The sequence below is a fragment of the Gymnodraco acuticeps genome, unplaced genomic scaffold, assembly GCF_902827175.1.
Source record: "Gymnodraco acuticeps unplaced genomic scaffold, fGymAcu1.1, whole genome shotgun sequence".
NCBI classification, from domain to species: Eukaryota; Metazoa; Chordata; class Actinopteri; order Perciformes; family Bathydraconidae; genus Gymnodraco; species Gymnodraco acuticeps.
The window spans coordinates 380,625-397,284 of NW_022990905.1; the positions used below are offsets into that span (position 1 = coordinate 380,625).

General features: G+C 41.9%; 1 pseudogene; it reads right to left on the reverse strand.

The window, feature by feature from the left end:
• Nucleotides 1–1,825: 1,825 nt before the first annotated feature.
• On the reverse strand, nt 1,826–15,754 carry LOC117557810 (annotated as a pseudogene).
• Nucleotides 15,755–16,660: the final 906 nt, after the last annotated feature.

Below are 16,660 nucleotides of genomic sequence, written 5' to 3' on the forward strand. Positions count from 1 at the left end.
CCCCCGCGACCCGACCACGGATAAGCGGGAGAAGATGGATGGATGGATGGATAGCCCCTCATGCTATAATCATGTGTATTTTCTCCATTCCTGTTCATGTGTCTTCTCGCAATTATCACTGGCCCGTGTATCTCGTAATCGATATAACCGGCCTGCTCTCGTCTATCCCACATGCTCCACTGACATCCAACATCTAGTTTCAGGCGGCCTGTGGAACTGCCAGTCAGCTGTTCCTAAGGCTGACTTCATCTCTGGCTACGCTTCCCTGCAGTCTCTGGATTTCCTTGCTCTCACTGAGACGTGAATTACTCCATCCAACACATCCACCCCAGCAGCTCTCTCCACAGCATATTCCTTCTCCCATACACCCAGACCCACTGGCAGAGGAGGTGGCACTGGTCTCCTGCTCTCTCCCAAATGGAGCTTTTCCCTCTTCAAGCTACCTAACTTCACTCCTTCCACCTTTGAATTCCATGCCGTCACAGTAACCCATCCTATACAATTAACCATTGTTGTTCTCTACCGTCCACCAGGCGCCTTGGGGGACTTCTTGGAGGAATTAGATAATCTCCTCTCACACATCCCTGAAACTGGACCTCCCGCTGTACTTCTCGGAGACTTCAACCTCCAGACAGGGAAGATAGACGAACTAACATCTCTGTTAAAACCCTCTGGAGTGCACATTTATTTACGTATTTAATCATAGATTTTCACTTGTAAGGAGTAGAAATATGATTCAGATATCTGCGGAATCGCTAGAATCGTAGCTTTTCAAGAGTATCTCCTGTGAGACTGTACCCAGGGCACAGCAGCCAATATTGCCGCTCAAAGCAGCTTGATTCGGCGTTACACTGTGTGTGATTGGTGGATTTGTGTGTCAGTCAAGGACATCTCGGCCGGCCGGCAGCCATGTCGGTCTGAAATGACCAATGGACACTCTAGAAATCTAAGAACCTACCCACCAATAAAAAAACATATAACCGGTGTCTCCCATCAGTTTCAGTCTTTTAGTCTGTGAAGAAGATAGAGAAAATGGCTCGAAGGAACTTTACCGTTGCGGACGCGCTGGATTTTATTTTCGCGAGCGTTAGTGAAGAAGATGGCTCATCAGAACCTGAAGGCTTCGACTCTTCTGAAGAAGAAGAATACAGGGACAGCAGGGATCCATTTGAGGATGGGTAAGTGTAAATATAACTTGTAGTGCATTTGCTATTTTGTGAGGAGTACCGCGAAAATGAACAATGGATTTATCAACCTTTTTATTTTCCCCTCATGAACTTTTTCTCGGGACAAAATAGACTCTTGATTAGTAAACGTTTACTCTGTGTAAATGTTATTTATGTGTAAACGTTATTTTGGCATGTATAAGTAAGGTTACATGTGTAGATGAATAAAAAGAATCCTTTATTCGTCCCACAACGGAGACATTTATAGACATGTATTTTATTTGATCATACTGTTCTGTACAGATGAGACTTTGTTATAGACTTATTTAAATGTGTGTCTGTGATAAACTTTATGTGTAAACGTTATTTTGGTGTGTATAAGTAAGGTTACATGTGTAGATGCATGAGATAATCCTTTATTTGTCCCACAACGGAGATATTTAATTTATTTATATGTGTGTGTGTGTGTGTGTGGGTGGGTGGAACTTCGTAATAATTATTGTCCCACAATTTTTATTTGTTTTACAGAGAGGTTTCACAGCTGCCTGGGCCTAGCTGCCCACAGATGACATTTATCCAGGAGCCTCCAGCTGTGCCTGACACCATGTTGAGATCTACCGTGGATCAAGGGCCTTCACCACTGCCATCCCCACCAAGCACTAGTGGACCAGCATCACGACAGCTGCCTCCATCTCTGCCTGCGACGAGGTCAAGATACACCTCAGCTCCACCACAGCCACCACCATCAACCCTGACAGCAAAGAGGTCTCGTAGAGCACACGTACCTCCCACACAGCCACCAGCTGCCCATGCACCATCACCCCCACCTGCACAGCAGCCAGCTCCACTGTCTTGGAAGACAGGCGAAGACCCTGACACTGCTCCCCCTGTCTCCAGGTTTCAACCTGCTCGCACACCCGGGCCACAGCTCAGCTCAACAGTATCAAACAAACCCCTTGACCTGTTCAAGCTGTTCTTCAGTGCACTAACAGTACAGACACTCTGTACCAACACAAACAAGCGGGCTGCACAGGAGATGGGAAAGGGTAAAACCTACAAATGGACTGACTTGACTGTAGAGGATTTCTATAAATACATGGGGCTGCTGAAACTGGACAATGTATTGGACTACTGGAGGAAGGATCATTTTGTCAGTGTATAATGAATAGTTGGTTGAAGGAAAAAAAGTTCTGATGTTCAATATTGTAAATAGTGAGATTTTGCAGTTATATTTATATACATTGTTGGTTGAAAAAAAAAGTTCTAATGCTCAATTCTTTTTTTTGTACACATCACATGAACCTTGGTATGTAATATGAAGTCATTATTCAGTCCTGATATATCTCAGTCCCTGCTGTGGTGAAAGTAGAGTGATTGACAGCTGTTTTACTCAGAATGCGAATTTATAAAATTTCATTTTAGACATGAATAACACATTTATATACAGTGTAATTCAAATATTTCACTACTTTTGTAATCCTAAGACTTTGGTAACCAAATCTAAAACACCAAAACAATTCGATCACATGAGTAAATTTGTGTTTTCACAAGAGTTTTGAAGATTTTCCGAAAATCGGATGTCAAATGTTAAGCTTTTGAGCTACTTATCTCATCAAACAGTGCTCTAAGGTGAGTAATTTGCATATATAGCAATACTAGAGATTGTCCTGAACATTTTGTTATGTAACACATGGGTGCCATTTTAGAAGAAATACATTTAAAAGGTGATTTAAGAAAACATCTAAAAATCGAGAAAATACCCTTAGACTCCAGAGGGTTAACCGCCTTTGCTTTCTCACTGTCTCCATCCCCACCAACTCATAATGCTGGCAATGTCCTTGATCTCATATTCTCAAGGACATGCACTACTTCTAACCTATCTGTAAACCCGCTCCACACATCTGATCACTTCTTCATTTCATTCTCTCTACCCCTTTCCAAACATAACGAACTAATCTCTTCTCATCCTGCACCTGTCCGCCGTAACCTTCGTTCCCTCTCCCCCTCTACCTTTGCCTCATCGGTGCTCTCAGCCCTCCCTTCCTCTGACTCGTTCCAACTCCTACCTCCAAACTCTGCTGCAGAAACTATCCTCTCTACTCTCTCATCCTCTCTGGACTCTCTCTGTCCTCTCACATCTCGGCAGGCTCGTCAGTCCCCTCCTGCTCCCTGGCTAAATGACGCACTGCGTGCTAATAGAAACGTCCTTCGGGCAGCAGAGCGGAAACGGTGGAAATCCAAACACCATGACGACCTCCTAACCTATCAGGCTCTCCTCTCCTCTTTCTCTGCTTCGATCTCTCAGGCAAAAAGCACTTTCTTTCAAGATAAGATCCAATCTTCCTATTCCAATCCCAAAAAAATATTTTCCATCTTCTCCTCCCTCCTGGCCCCCCCCCCCCCCCCCAAAGCCCCTTCCCCCTCCTCCCTTCTGTCAAGCGACTTTGTTAACCACTTTGAAAAAAAGGTTGATGATATTTGCTCTTCTTTTTCTGACTCACCTTTACTCACCACTGAACCACCAGACCCTCCTCTCACCCACACACTGACCTCCTTTTCCCCTGTCTCTCCAAGTGAGGTTCTTACCCTAATTACCTCTGCCCGCCCTACCACCTGTCCTCTGGACCCTATCCCTTCAAACCTCCTTCAGACTATCGCTCCTGATATTCTACCGTTTCTCACCCATTTCAACAGTCTCAAGGAGGCAAGAGTAACTCTCCTAAAGAAACCCACTCTCAACCCGTCTGATGTTATAAACGACAGGCCTGTCTCTCTCCTCCTGTTCCTGTCTAAAACACTTGAACGCGCTGTCTTTAAACAACTCTCCTGTTATCTCCATCAGAACAACCTTCTGGATCCGCACCAGTCTGGTTTCAAGGCAGGTCACTCCACAGAAACTGCCCTCCTTGCGGTCACTGAGGAACTGCACACTGCTAAAACAGCCTCCCTCTCCTCTGTCATCATCCTTTTGGACCTGTCTGCTGCATTCGACACGGTGAATCATCAGATCCTCCTTCGCACTCTCCAAGAACTTGGAGTTTCAGGCTCTGCACTTTCCCTCATCACCTCATACCTCAAAGACCGCACCTACAGGGTTACTTGGAGAGGGTCGGAGTCCGACCCTTGTCAATTAACTACAGGGGTCTCTCAGGGCTCTGTTCTTGGTCCCCTCCTCTTCTCCTTGTACACAAACTCGCTCGGATCTGTCATTAGCCCGCATGGTTTTTCATACCACTGCTACGCTGACGACACCCAATTAATTCTGTCCTTTCCCCGCTCAGAGACCCAGGTCGTCGCACGCATCTCTGCTTGTCTAGCTGACATCTCTCAGTGGATGTCTGCTCATCACCTCAAGCTCAACCTTGACAAGACTGAACTGCTTTTCCTTCCGGGAAAAGATTGTCCCACTCTTGACCTAACAATCAACATCGGCACCTCTATTGTTTCCCCGACTCAGACTGCAAGGAATCTGGGTGTGATCCTAGATAACAACCTGTCCTTCACTGCAAACATAGCTGCTACAACCCGCTGCTGCATATACACGCTTTACAACATCAGGAGGATACGTCCCCAGCTGACCCAGAAAGCGACGCAGGTTCTGGTCCAGGCTCTCGTCATCTCACGCCTAGACTACTGCAACTCCCTCCTGGCTGGTCTACCTGCATGTGCCATCCGACCTCTGCAGCTCATCCAGAATGCGGCGGCTCGTCTGGTCTTCAACCTTCCTAAATTCTCCCACACCACGCCGCTCCTCCGCTCCCTCCACTAGCTTCCGGTAACTGCTAGAATCCACTTCAAGACAATGGTACTTGCGTACCATGCTGCGAATGGATCTGACCCTTCCTACATCCAGGACATGGTTAAACCGTACACCCCAGCACGTGCACTCCGCTCTGCATCAACCAAACGGCTCGCTGCACCCTCGCTGCGAAGGGGACCCAAGTTCCCATCAGCAAAAACACGTGGGTTTGCTATCCTGGCTCCAAAATGGTGGAATGAGCTCCCCATTGACATCAGGACAGCAGATAGCTTACACACCTTCCGGCGCAGACTGAAAACTCATCTCTTTCGACTCCACTTCGAGCAATAGAACTATTAACAGAGCACTTATATACTAATAAAGGACTGGCTTACCTAAAGCCAGTTGAGTAGCATTTGAAATGTTTTTGCTCTATGAAGCCTGATGTACTTATATGATTCTGTTTTCTTCAAGTTTGTATTTTGTTGGTCGAACGCACTTATTGTAAGTCGCTTTGGATAAAAGCGTCAGCTAAATGCAATGTAATGTAATGTTCTCTATCTATGGCACGTCTCTACTGGGAGTGTAGTTTTAAAAGACGTTTTCGTATTTCCCATAATAAGAAGTGGCCAGTATTAAACTGTGTACATCCCTGGAGGTTTAGGGGATAGGAAACACTCAAATGTAGAACGTATAATTAATAAATTGGTGAAAATTGCTTGTGCCCATAATGGGTAGCATTACCCACATGCCAGCTAAGGTCAGAAGAGCTTTATTTAACAGCTGGTCTTATGTTTGTGACCCCTCCTGTTGTTAATTGATGAGCCTGAAACATGCACTTGTCAAGGTTCAGAGGCACATTTTGCAAATATGGCAGTAGCCATCGATCATCTTAAGATAAGATATACTTTATTGATCCCAAGTTGGAAACATTTGCGTTACATCAGCATGTGTAACAGTTGTAAATATGCAGTGGTGTTTATTTGTAAATCATTTAGTATAATCACACACATTTTGTGTTTTATATTTAATAATTCTGTGTTCTTTATTTATTGATTGTTCAATACCTGACAAGGCCGGAGATGAAAAACTTTGGTCGCAGGTTCCTCAACAGTGCATTACAAGATATCTATCAATATGTGTGTACCTCCACCATTAAACTGTCGTATTCTGCACATTTATTATACTATCTACATACATCTTATATAAGAGTATAATACATATGTATAATATCAGTTAAAATAAGTGCTTCAACATAGTTAACATTGCTGGAGGTATACACAAAGTTTTTCATTCATTGCATAACTACACCGTTTGTGTATATGATATGTCAATAAACCTTAGAAAATCTTGAAATCTTGAAAGGGATGTGCAAAATAGTCATTATATACAGTCTTTAATTAACTATTAGTAGAGAATAACGAGTAATGAATATACTTTATAGGGATCCTATTAATATCTAATAATAAAAATAATGAAATTCAATAACATGCTTTAACCACTAGGTGTCCCTTTATATCAGCTGTGCACCTTTATGGTGTAAATACAGCCTATCTACCAATTGGATCAAATATAAAAGTCAGCCGAATTAGTGTTGATACTGCAAGGAGACGTATTGTGTGAAAAGAAATGTAAGATGTTGTTTAATGGCTGATATATTTATGATCCATGTCACGTTTTCAGTGTTGGCGGCAGTTCCTCATGTTTGTCTAGAAGTCTTCTCATCAGGGCTCTATAAATAGAGAACTACGGCAGATATGTAATATTTAATGCAGCCGAACCGTGTATTACAATGCCGTTATGTAATGACTTTCAAAGATAAAAGCAAGCACACTCGGAATAAAGTGTTTTCGGTCTGTTTCCGGTATTTGTTTATGACGATGTGATGTGAGATGTGAGACTGGAATTGCACAGGGGAAAATAACAATTTTAGATGCGGATTTTGTTAAACTAATACGTTTGCTCTGTGGACCAACACTATACATTGACGGGGAAGGGGTAGCAATAAAGATTACACCATTAAACTGTTACACAACATAACAGAAATAATATCGATAGCAGCGTCCCTAGCAACCACCTTGGTAACAATGAAAATGTTGTATCGACACAATTTCGTGAATTAATCTTCGTAATAACTAGCAAACTAAAGATCATGTACATCCACTGCACACATAATCTGAAATAACAACTCATATTTCTCGCATCAAATGACATCAAAACGCATTTTAATGGCCAAACTAACTTTAAAATAGGCATTTTACACCGAGAATAAAACGAAGTTCGGCCATGTTTTTTTTCTGCAGGGAGAAATGTGAAGATCACGTGACATAGACGCCAGCCATTGGAATGAATGGTGAAAAAAACGTAGGGAACTTACAATTTCAGAGGCGTTTTTGTAGAAATACTACGTCCTACGTTGTGAACCAACGTAGTTATTACACGTTTTTTTATGAGTCTGGGTTGGTATATCCCATGGTATATCCCTTTATAAATGAGGCCCCAGGGGATACGCTCAAAAGATGGTCTCTTAAACCCTTGTTTTTAGTCTTACGCATCCGACCTGGAAAACTTTGCAGCCAATCTTATTTGTTACAGTGTACCATGCACCAGGTCCTTATTCAGAATTCTTATCAGAATTCTCTGAGTTTTTATCAACTTTGGTACTTAAAACAGATAAAGTAATTATCATAGGTGACTTTAATATTCATGTTGATGATAATAAAAATAGCCTTACTGTTGCATTTAACTCTATAATATTAGGTTATGTTAGTTTCCGTCAGAGTGTAAATAAACCAACCCACTGCTATAATCACAATCTCGACCTTGTTCTGACTTAAGGTATTGAAATTGAGCAACTATTAGTTGAATCGCATAATCCTGCTTTATCCGACCATTTCTTAGTAACTTTTGAAGTACGGTTACTAGACTACAAACCATTAATCAAACGTTCCTGCAGCAGAAACCTATCTGTTAGTGCTATAGCCAAATTTAAGGAAGAGATTCCACCAATACTTAACTCGATAGCATGTCTGCATGTAAGGGAGGAAACTTATACAAAATGTACACCACCCCAAATTGATCATGTTGTTGATAGTGCTACAGATGCGCTGCGAATAAAATTAGACTCTGTTGCTCCTTTGAAAAAGAAGAAAATAAAACAACATAGATTAGCTCCATGCCGAAACCCGCAAAATAAAGCATAACTCGAGACAACTTGAAAGGATATGGCGTTCCACTAAACTTGAAGAATCTCGTTTAATTTGGCATATTACTCTCAATGAATATAAGAAAGCACTGCATAAAGCGAGAGCAGCCTACTACTCTTCATTAATAGATGAGAATAAGAATAATGCAAGATTTATTTTCAGCACTGTAGCCAGGCTGACAGAGAGCCACAGCTCGATTGAGCCTTCTATTCCCATAGAACTCAGTAGCAATGATTTGATGTGCTTTTTTAACGATAAAATTGTTACTCTTAGAAACAAAATTAATGACCTCTTGCCTTTGACCAGTATAGTGTTATCAACAGCTCCCGGTAACGTAAGTTCTAATATTACACTAGATAGTAAATTAGAATGCTTTTCAGCCATAAACCTTGAACAATTAAATTCAATGATTCTCTCTTCTAAACCATCAATGTGTATCTTAGACCCGATTCCAACTAAGCTGTTGAAGGAAGACACCCTATCCGTTTTTAAGAGTGCGCTTAAGACCTTCCTTTTTGATAAAGCTTATAGTTAGGGCTGATTAGATTCAGCCCCTAGTTTTGCTGATATAGCAGGGCTCGACAGTAACGGTTGCCATTGGCAACCATTCAGAAAAAATGTCAACCACTTCTTGGCCTTTGGTTTCCATCAGTGGCAACCAGTTTTTAACATAAATAAATAAGGACAGCAAACAGCTAAATGTGCACCCCAAAATAGATAAATGTTAATTATTTGTTGTATTAAGAGTGATATTTAATTATTGTTGTGACCAGTCGGAACATGATACTTAAGTTGCACTTGCATTGGTGTGATTACGGAGCCAGAAAGTGATGCACGTTTACTCGCGTGCGCGGTGCGCCGTGTGTTTGTTTTACAAAAAATGGTGAAGCAAATTAAGTTGTTTGACTGTGCGGTAAAAAGTTCCCGTCAATATCTCAAACGAATGTTCAAAGAGATTCAACTGATAAAGCGCAAGGTGAACCCGAACGAAAGCAAAGAGGAAATGTGTAAAGTCTTGGGAGGCGAAATATATATGTACATTCTGCTCCGTTTTCCATTCCCTGCCGGTAAAAGTTCCTTCAAAATAAGAGTCCCGATCTTATTACTACCAAAATAAAAGTGCTAAACGAAACTCTACCATAGGAAAATATTGGCATACAAATATAATCACTTCTATAAAAAGGTAACACATTTTAAATATAGTTAGACATATTAAAGGTAATGTACATCATTAATAATTAATATCTAATTCTTAACTGTGAATGGTTTTCATGTATTTAACATTAGAAATGTAATAGTCTGGCCAATGACAGAACCACAATCAAGACTTCAATGCTGAAGGGCCAATGGATCTATGGTGGGGATCAGTACAAAGGTCAAGAAAACCCACATTTGAAAGGGAGACAACGGATGACCAAGAAACTAGTGACTTGCTCAATTCATTTGTGAGGGATCTGTGAAGAAAATGACAACAGCTGCACTACTGGTATTTTGTATACCAGCAATTGAGGGTGCACAAGTTTACTACCAATTTAGTTTTAATTAATTGTGTTAATTACTTATTGTAAAGTATTCGAACATTCCTTTCTGTCACATTTTCATTATTAAGTTGATGTATAATTGTATAGTATCTTAATTATTTAAAATACAAGGTGACTAAAAATGGCAATCGTATTTTCCGTTTTGGAAACCAAAAGCTGATGCCTGGTTGCCAGCCTGGCAACCGCTTTTAAAAGTTAGCGTTGAGCCCTGTATAGGCTTAGTTTGTCGGGGGACATCTTACTTCTTCCTTCTCTCTGTCTATACCTGTGTACTCTCATGTTCCGAATAACCCAGCTTCCCCAAATTTCTTTCTTTTTGGTGTCTATCTACGCCGGGATCCAGAGTCATGGATGGTCCTGTTGCTGTGGTCCGGAGTCCTGGATAGCGAGCCCTGGATCTTGAGTCGTGGCCGTGCCTGTTGCTGGTGTCCTCGATCATAAGTCCTGGATGGATATCCTCGTGGATTCATCTTCCTATTATACACACATGCATTTCCAAACATTTGGAATACCTATGTTGCAAATGTATTATCTTTTCAATTTACACACGGCATCTATTGCACGTCTGTCCGTCCTGGGAGAGGGATCCCTCCTCTGTTGCTCTCCCTGAGGTTTCTCCCATTTTTCCCTTTAAACTGTGGGTTTTCTCTGGAAGTTTTTCCTTGTACAATGTGAGGGTCTAAGGACAGAGGGTGTCATATTTTCATACTGATATTCTGTACAAACTGTGAAGTCCACTGAGACAAATGTAACATTTGTGATATTGGGCTATATAAAAAAACATTGATTGATTGATCACACCGGTGTGACAGTATTCTTCAAAGGGTTCACGAAATATGACTACTACTCTTACTGTTTAACATTTTGGTTTACTTAATGTTACTTCATGTTAAGGCTAATAAAAATGAACTAGGTAGCTAACTTGATCCAGCCACTCCTGGTCCTTTCATCAGACGGGAAGCGAAAGAACGAGCAAGACCCATTGCTGGTATGATAACAACCTGGTACTAAGCACACAGGCATCTTGTTAAAGTTACCTTATCTTAGTTATCTCTTATTTAGTGGAGGAAAACAATTGTGACATCAGCTATGACATCACTTACGCGACTCTGGGATTTGTAGTCTTTCTAGTTGCGTATTTTTCATAGTCTTATATTTCAACAGTTTTACGACAAACTGTGACTTTTTTTCAAAATGATTTTTTAAGATTGACAAACATCATCTGTGTAATTCATGGCACAATTCAAACGGGATCGAAAGATAAGTTTTCTCTCTTCATTGACTTCAATACATAATTTTTCCGAAATAAGGTCCCATGGGGAGGAAGTAGATGGGCGTGACTTCGCCACTCTATAGGCAAATATGGGCGTTACGTGAAGCCCGCGAAAGCTGCGCCGCATTTCGAGTTGATTGTGATTTATAAAAAGGAAACCGGCGTAGGATGTGCCGCGCGCAAGTCCTACGCCGGTAAGCAGTGTTTTATAAATCGGAAAATGTATGTGCGTATTTATTTGCTTTGTCCTACGTAAGCAACCTTCCCACGTGAATCCTACGCAAGGCTTTAAAAACGAGGCCCCAGATGTTACAGAGGACACAGCTGGATGGAGAAGGCATGATCCATAGTGCATGATGGCAACACAGTCTCACACGATATCGTGTTATAGTCACGAAATTAATCTATTGATTCGTGTTCACCAACACGATTTCGCCATTTTTTTTCGTGTCTCACAGAACGATTTTAAAAGCAACGTAAATAATAACAATTTAGAAGGAAAAACAGATTTACAAAAATACAGATGTCAGTATTCTGACACGGAACGATTTTAGAATAAATGTATTTCTATTGGTAGTATGTTTCGTGCCTGCACCAAATAATAACAAGTTAGAAGGAAAAAAATATGACAAAAAAATACAGATTTCAGTATTCAGAGGCTCTGAGCCCCATTTATTTTCCTCGCGGACTGCAAAAAAACTTCGACATTATACAATTTAAAATAAAAGGGATAGGGTTAGGCTTAGGGTAAGATATTGAGTAAGAAAATGTTTTTATGAATCCCACAGCTTCTGGTATTCCAAGACCCGACCGGACAAAAATATGTGGTGCAGGCACGAAAACTACCAATAGAAATACATTGCTTTTAAAATCGTTCTCTGTGACACGAAAAAAATGCGAAAATCGTGTTGGTGAACACCAATCAATAGATTAAATTAATTTCATGACTATAACACGAAATGCCGTGAGACTGGGTTGATGATGGAGGTGTAGTCGTAGGGGGTGTTCAGGTTGTTGGTGGCCTGCCTTTTGAAGTTGTAGGCCATCTGCGGATTGATGTTCTGCCAGTTGATCCTGCTGTGTGAGTCGCGGTCGCTCCTGGTCTGTTCGTGCTGGAAGCCCAGAGCGTGGTTGATCTCGTGCTGGACGGTGCCGTGGTAGACCCAGCCTCGCCTGTTGAGAGAGAGCACCTGTCTGCCTCCTGTTCTGCCCAGAGAGTAGTAACATCCGCCTTGTTCTCAATGCTGATGTAGTCGTACTGGTTCCGACGGGGGACGAAGCGGAGGCAGGTCTTGCTGTGGAAGGCATTCATAGCGTTGGTGATCTTCTGTCTCTCCGAGCTGGTGAATTGACTGCTCGTGGTGAAGGGGATCGTCACTAATGGCGCATTTCCACTGCAGCGGGTAGCCCCGTTTAAGCGTCCTTAACCGTCCTCAAGCGGCCAGGCCAGTTTTTGGTGGCCTTTCCATATAGCCTAGCACCGGCTAGCGGGTACTTTTTCCCTCTTTTTCCGGCCCCATAACATCGTGGTTCTATCAGGCCAGGGCCAGGGCTGAACTAGTGACGTCAACACTCTCGACTGCTGATTGGTCAGAGAGAATCGTCACAAGATCGCGCGCAAGATCATCCCTAGCGTCGCATATCTAGAAGCAAGCTTGCAGCATTTTTATAAACAGCATTTTTGTAAACGGAGGAGCTACAAAAATGGCAACGTCGAAGAAAAGCACACCGTGGTCGACCGAGGAGGTGACGACGTTCCTAAATCTCATTGGGGATGATAAAATCCAGCGGGAGCTCGACGGACCAACTCGAAATGTGAAACTGTTCTGCACAGATGTCCGAACGCGGATTTTCGAGGACTTTCCTGCAGTATAGGGAATAACTCAAAAAGATGAAGAGTGAATATCGCCAAGTAAAGGACAACAATAACACGAGTGGTGCGGGTAGGAAACAATGGAAGTGGTTCGACTTGTTGGACCAGATTTACGGCCATAGACCGGCCAACGTTGGGAGGGAGGGAGGCCTGGACTCTGCAACGGCTTTACTGGAGTCCCTGCAAGGTACGCTCACTTCTAACAAAGAAGTCTATTTTATCCTTACATTAATGTTCGACAACCCATGCTTTTATGGAGCCCCGAAGAGCTACATAGCTAGCTAAGGCAGATAGCCTAGGCAGATAGCCTTAGCTAGAGCTATTGTTTGCTAACACCATATGTGCCATTGTTTACGTTCAGTTTTTCTTTTCTATAGTTGTTGTTGCTATTTAGTATTGTGCTGCAGTAGTTTGTGGAATTAACAAGTCATTTTGCTGTTCTAGATGATTACATTGGGACTAGTGAGGAGGAACATTCCCGAACAACGGGTGATGGCAGTGTTCCGTCCACAACATCGTCATCGAATCCAGAACGGACCCCAGCTCGACCACAGACACCAGCCGAAGAACCGACACCAACTCAACCACCAACGCCGAGTGCCATCACGACACCGCAGCGTGTGGTTCTAGGTAAGAAATAGAAATGGCAAAACGACTGGAATTGTGTTTTGTTTTTTTAAACCTTGGATCATCCATCGTCAGTAATTAAAATAAGCTATACCACTGTGTGGAAATGCTCTGTTACAAGTAAAGTCTTAGCTAGTAAGCAGCTAGTACAGTTGTGTGTGACATCCTATCATATACATATATGTATATTCATTGTCAACAGGCTGGACATAATGTAATTCACTTTCACAATCATTGTAAACATCTAGGGCCAGAACTTTCTTTAGTTCACCTTACTGTTGTTCTGTTTATACATGTTATTCTTATATCCTTGTGTGACCTGTACCTGTCCAGTGTTTTTTCCTTATTGCTAATTATTATCTTATTGTCACCCAGGCAAGAGGAAACGAGGAGGAGAGGATCGGGCCCAGCAGGAACGGCACCATGAACAGCACATGGCCCAGCAGCCTCTGCTGAGCGGAGATGGGAGTTGGATGCGGCCTTGAGAAGGGAGGAGGCCGCTCAAGCAGAGACCTTCAACCTAGCCTTCCTGCGCACTCTTGGCGAGGTGCTAGGGGGACTGGGCAGCCGACGTGGCAGCCGACGTGATACTTCAAATAACCTTAATAGTTATTGTACATAATATATATTTTATTATATCTAGTTATTTTTTAAATGCAACATTTGTACTTTCTTGTTTATTTATTGTCTTTAAAATGTTCATTTTATATTTATTTTTACAATGCCATGTATATTTATGCTGGCTGCAATACAGTTTTACATTTTTTATTTGTATTGTTTAATGGCATGCCTTTTTGATACAACATTTTTTTTGTAGTTTTATACTGCCATCAATAAAGTACTTCTTTGACTTATCTTATCTCTTGTTGATAATGAATTGCACCCAACAGAAAAAAATTGATTTAGAGAAGAAATAAACATACATGAATTTATAAAGCAATAACAAACACCATCAGTTAGGAAAAAGCCCATAAGATAAGTTAGTTTTAAGAGATTTAAAGCAAGAAATTGAGTTTGCTAGCTTGAGGTCCTCCTCTAAAACATTATTACATGTTTATTTTGTAATAGTATTAAGAATACATGATAAATATATAATACATGTAGTAGAAATTGCTCAATTGTAATACCCTCGTTCTACTAGACTCAAACAACACATTCCTTATATATTTCAAAGACGAGAGAACAAAAGAAGAAACCTATAACCCATTCAAGCAAGCTTTTAACATGTCTAGAAGAAAGATTGAGGTTATATTTTAATATATTATTTTATGTTGTGGATACTTTAGCCTCCATCCATGTTTACAATTGTCCACACTATTTTACACTTGCATTTATGAATATAGTTTTGCTGTGTTTTACACTTTAGTATTTATGTTTATAGTTAGCTTTGATATTTGCTTAATTTATTAGAAAGATTTTCTTTTCATGATCTGATATTTCCTCAAATGTTCTTATTATGGGGCAGTACTTACTGATGCTTGAAATTCAAATATTTACTAAATATTCAATTTAGATAACATTTGTTTAAAACATTTGACAAACACATGTATATGAAAAAAAAATGATTTATTTATGTTCAATACAATGAATACAATACAATGCATATTTAGGTATTCAGGTAGCGCATCAAACCCTCTCTGATGTCAGTGCCCTCCTCCTCTGCACCTTGTGTGATCCATCAATAGCACCTACACACTGTGGGAGCCCCCACCGGTTCTCAGTGTAGGCAGCCATTTCTGCAAACTTCTGCCGGTCTGGTGAACGAATCCTCCATTGTTGTGTGTGTTTTGTGAGTTGTGTCGCATTGAAGATGACGCCACTGCAGTTTTACCCAGCGTCGCTCCGCCCAAAAAGCCCGCCAAAAAGCCCGCCAAAAAGCTGATCGCCCCGCCTACACTGCGTTGCTACCCCAGGTCCTAAACTTGAATGGAAATGCGCCACAGCCTAGGACGGCCAGCGAGGCAGCCCGAGGCCTGAGCGAGGACGCTTAGTGATGCTTAAACGGGGCTACCCCGCTGCAGTGGAAATGTGCCATAAGCCTCTGGAGCTTTTCTTCCACAGGCAGCTCTGGAACCAGCACTTCATGGCGTTTCTGGTTTTGGGAGTTAGCAGGTCTCCTTCCAGCAGGATCTCATCTGTGGCGTTGTTGGAGGTAAAAATTCTTGGGGTTGATTTCGACAGTGTCCTCTTCGTCTACTTCTTCTTCTTCATCTTCTTCGATTCCTTCCTCCTGGAGAGGAAGTGCCTGAGAGAGGCCGAGCAGGAGCAGCAGGCTGGCAGAGGGAGTCATCTTCAGGGTCGGTCTGGAGGCTGTGTAGCTGCTCTGGAGAGACTCCTTGAAGCTTGATGTTTGACTCAGTTCAGTCCAGGGTCTTTATACTCTCCTCTACAGGTGTGTCTGCAGGAGCATTATGGGTTGGTGTCTACACCAGAAGTTGTGCTAGACCTTTTTGCTGTCCGTAATTTTGACGGAGAGGATCGTAACATTTCCGTCAAAATCCAATATTACCCGTCGGCCTTTACACAACTTTGACGAGGGGGGGAAGAGCACGCTCGTGAACTGTTAGCGCCGTGTTATGCACCCACTGCACCTCTCGGCAGCACGCACAGCGTAAAGCCAAAACTCACAGACATTTCAATGATTTGTATGGCAATGTTAGGTTTGGAAACGGTATCATTTCCATTTTCCTTTCAGATATTTCCGTCATAGACGGAAAACATTCGGTTAACGCGACCTATGGTCTACACTGCTAGGCCTGAACAAACCTCTGAAGGGAGGACTCCACAGACAAACCTGCTTTTTAATCGGGGATTAATCCCCCAAAGACATCTATTTTGATCTTTTTTGTGAGCCACATCCTTAGCTACACTTTGCTCAGGTGGTTTTATATTTCTGTGGATTAGACATGGCTTTTAAACCAGCTTTACCAAAGTGTATATGTTCAAATTAAATGTGTGTGACAGACCCAAATACTGTCCCTTCGTTCTTTCATGACCTGCGTAATTGAAATACCCGGTGTGCTTTTTATGACAAGCTGTTAAAGTTGTAGAAAAAGCTGTGAGTCCCTCTGTGAGGATGATAGACGGCCTATTGAAACTCTTGCATATTTAGAAGATGTTAATAGGTTCCTGTGGGACATGTTGCTGCGGCCGTGCCCAAGACAGCTCTCTAGTCAGAAAAAATGAATACTAAATTGCATGAAACAGTCGGTTCTATTGTACCAAATCATCATGG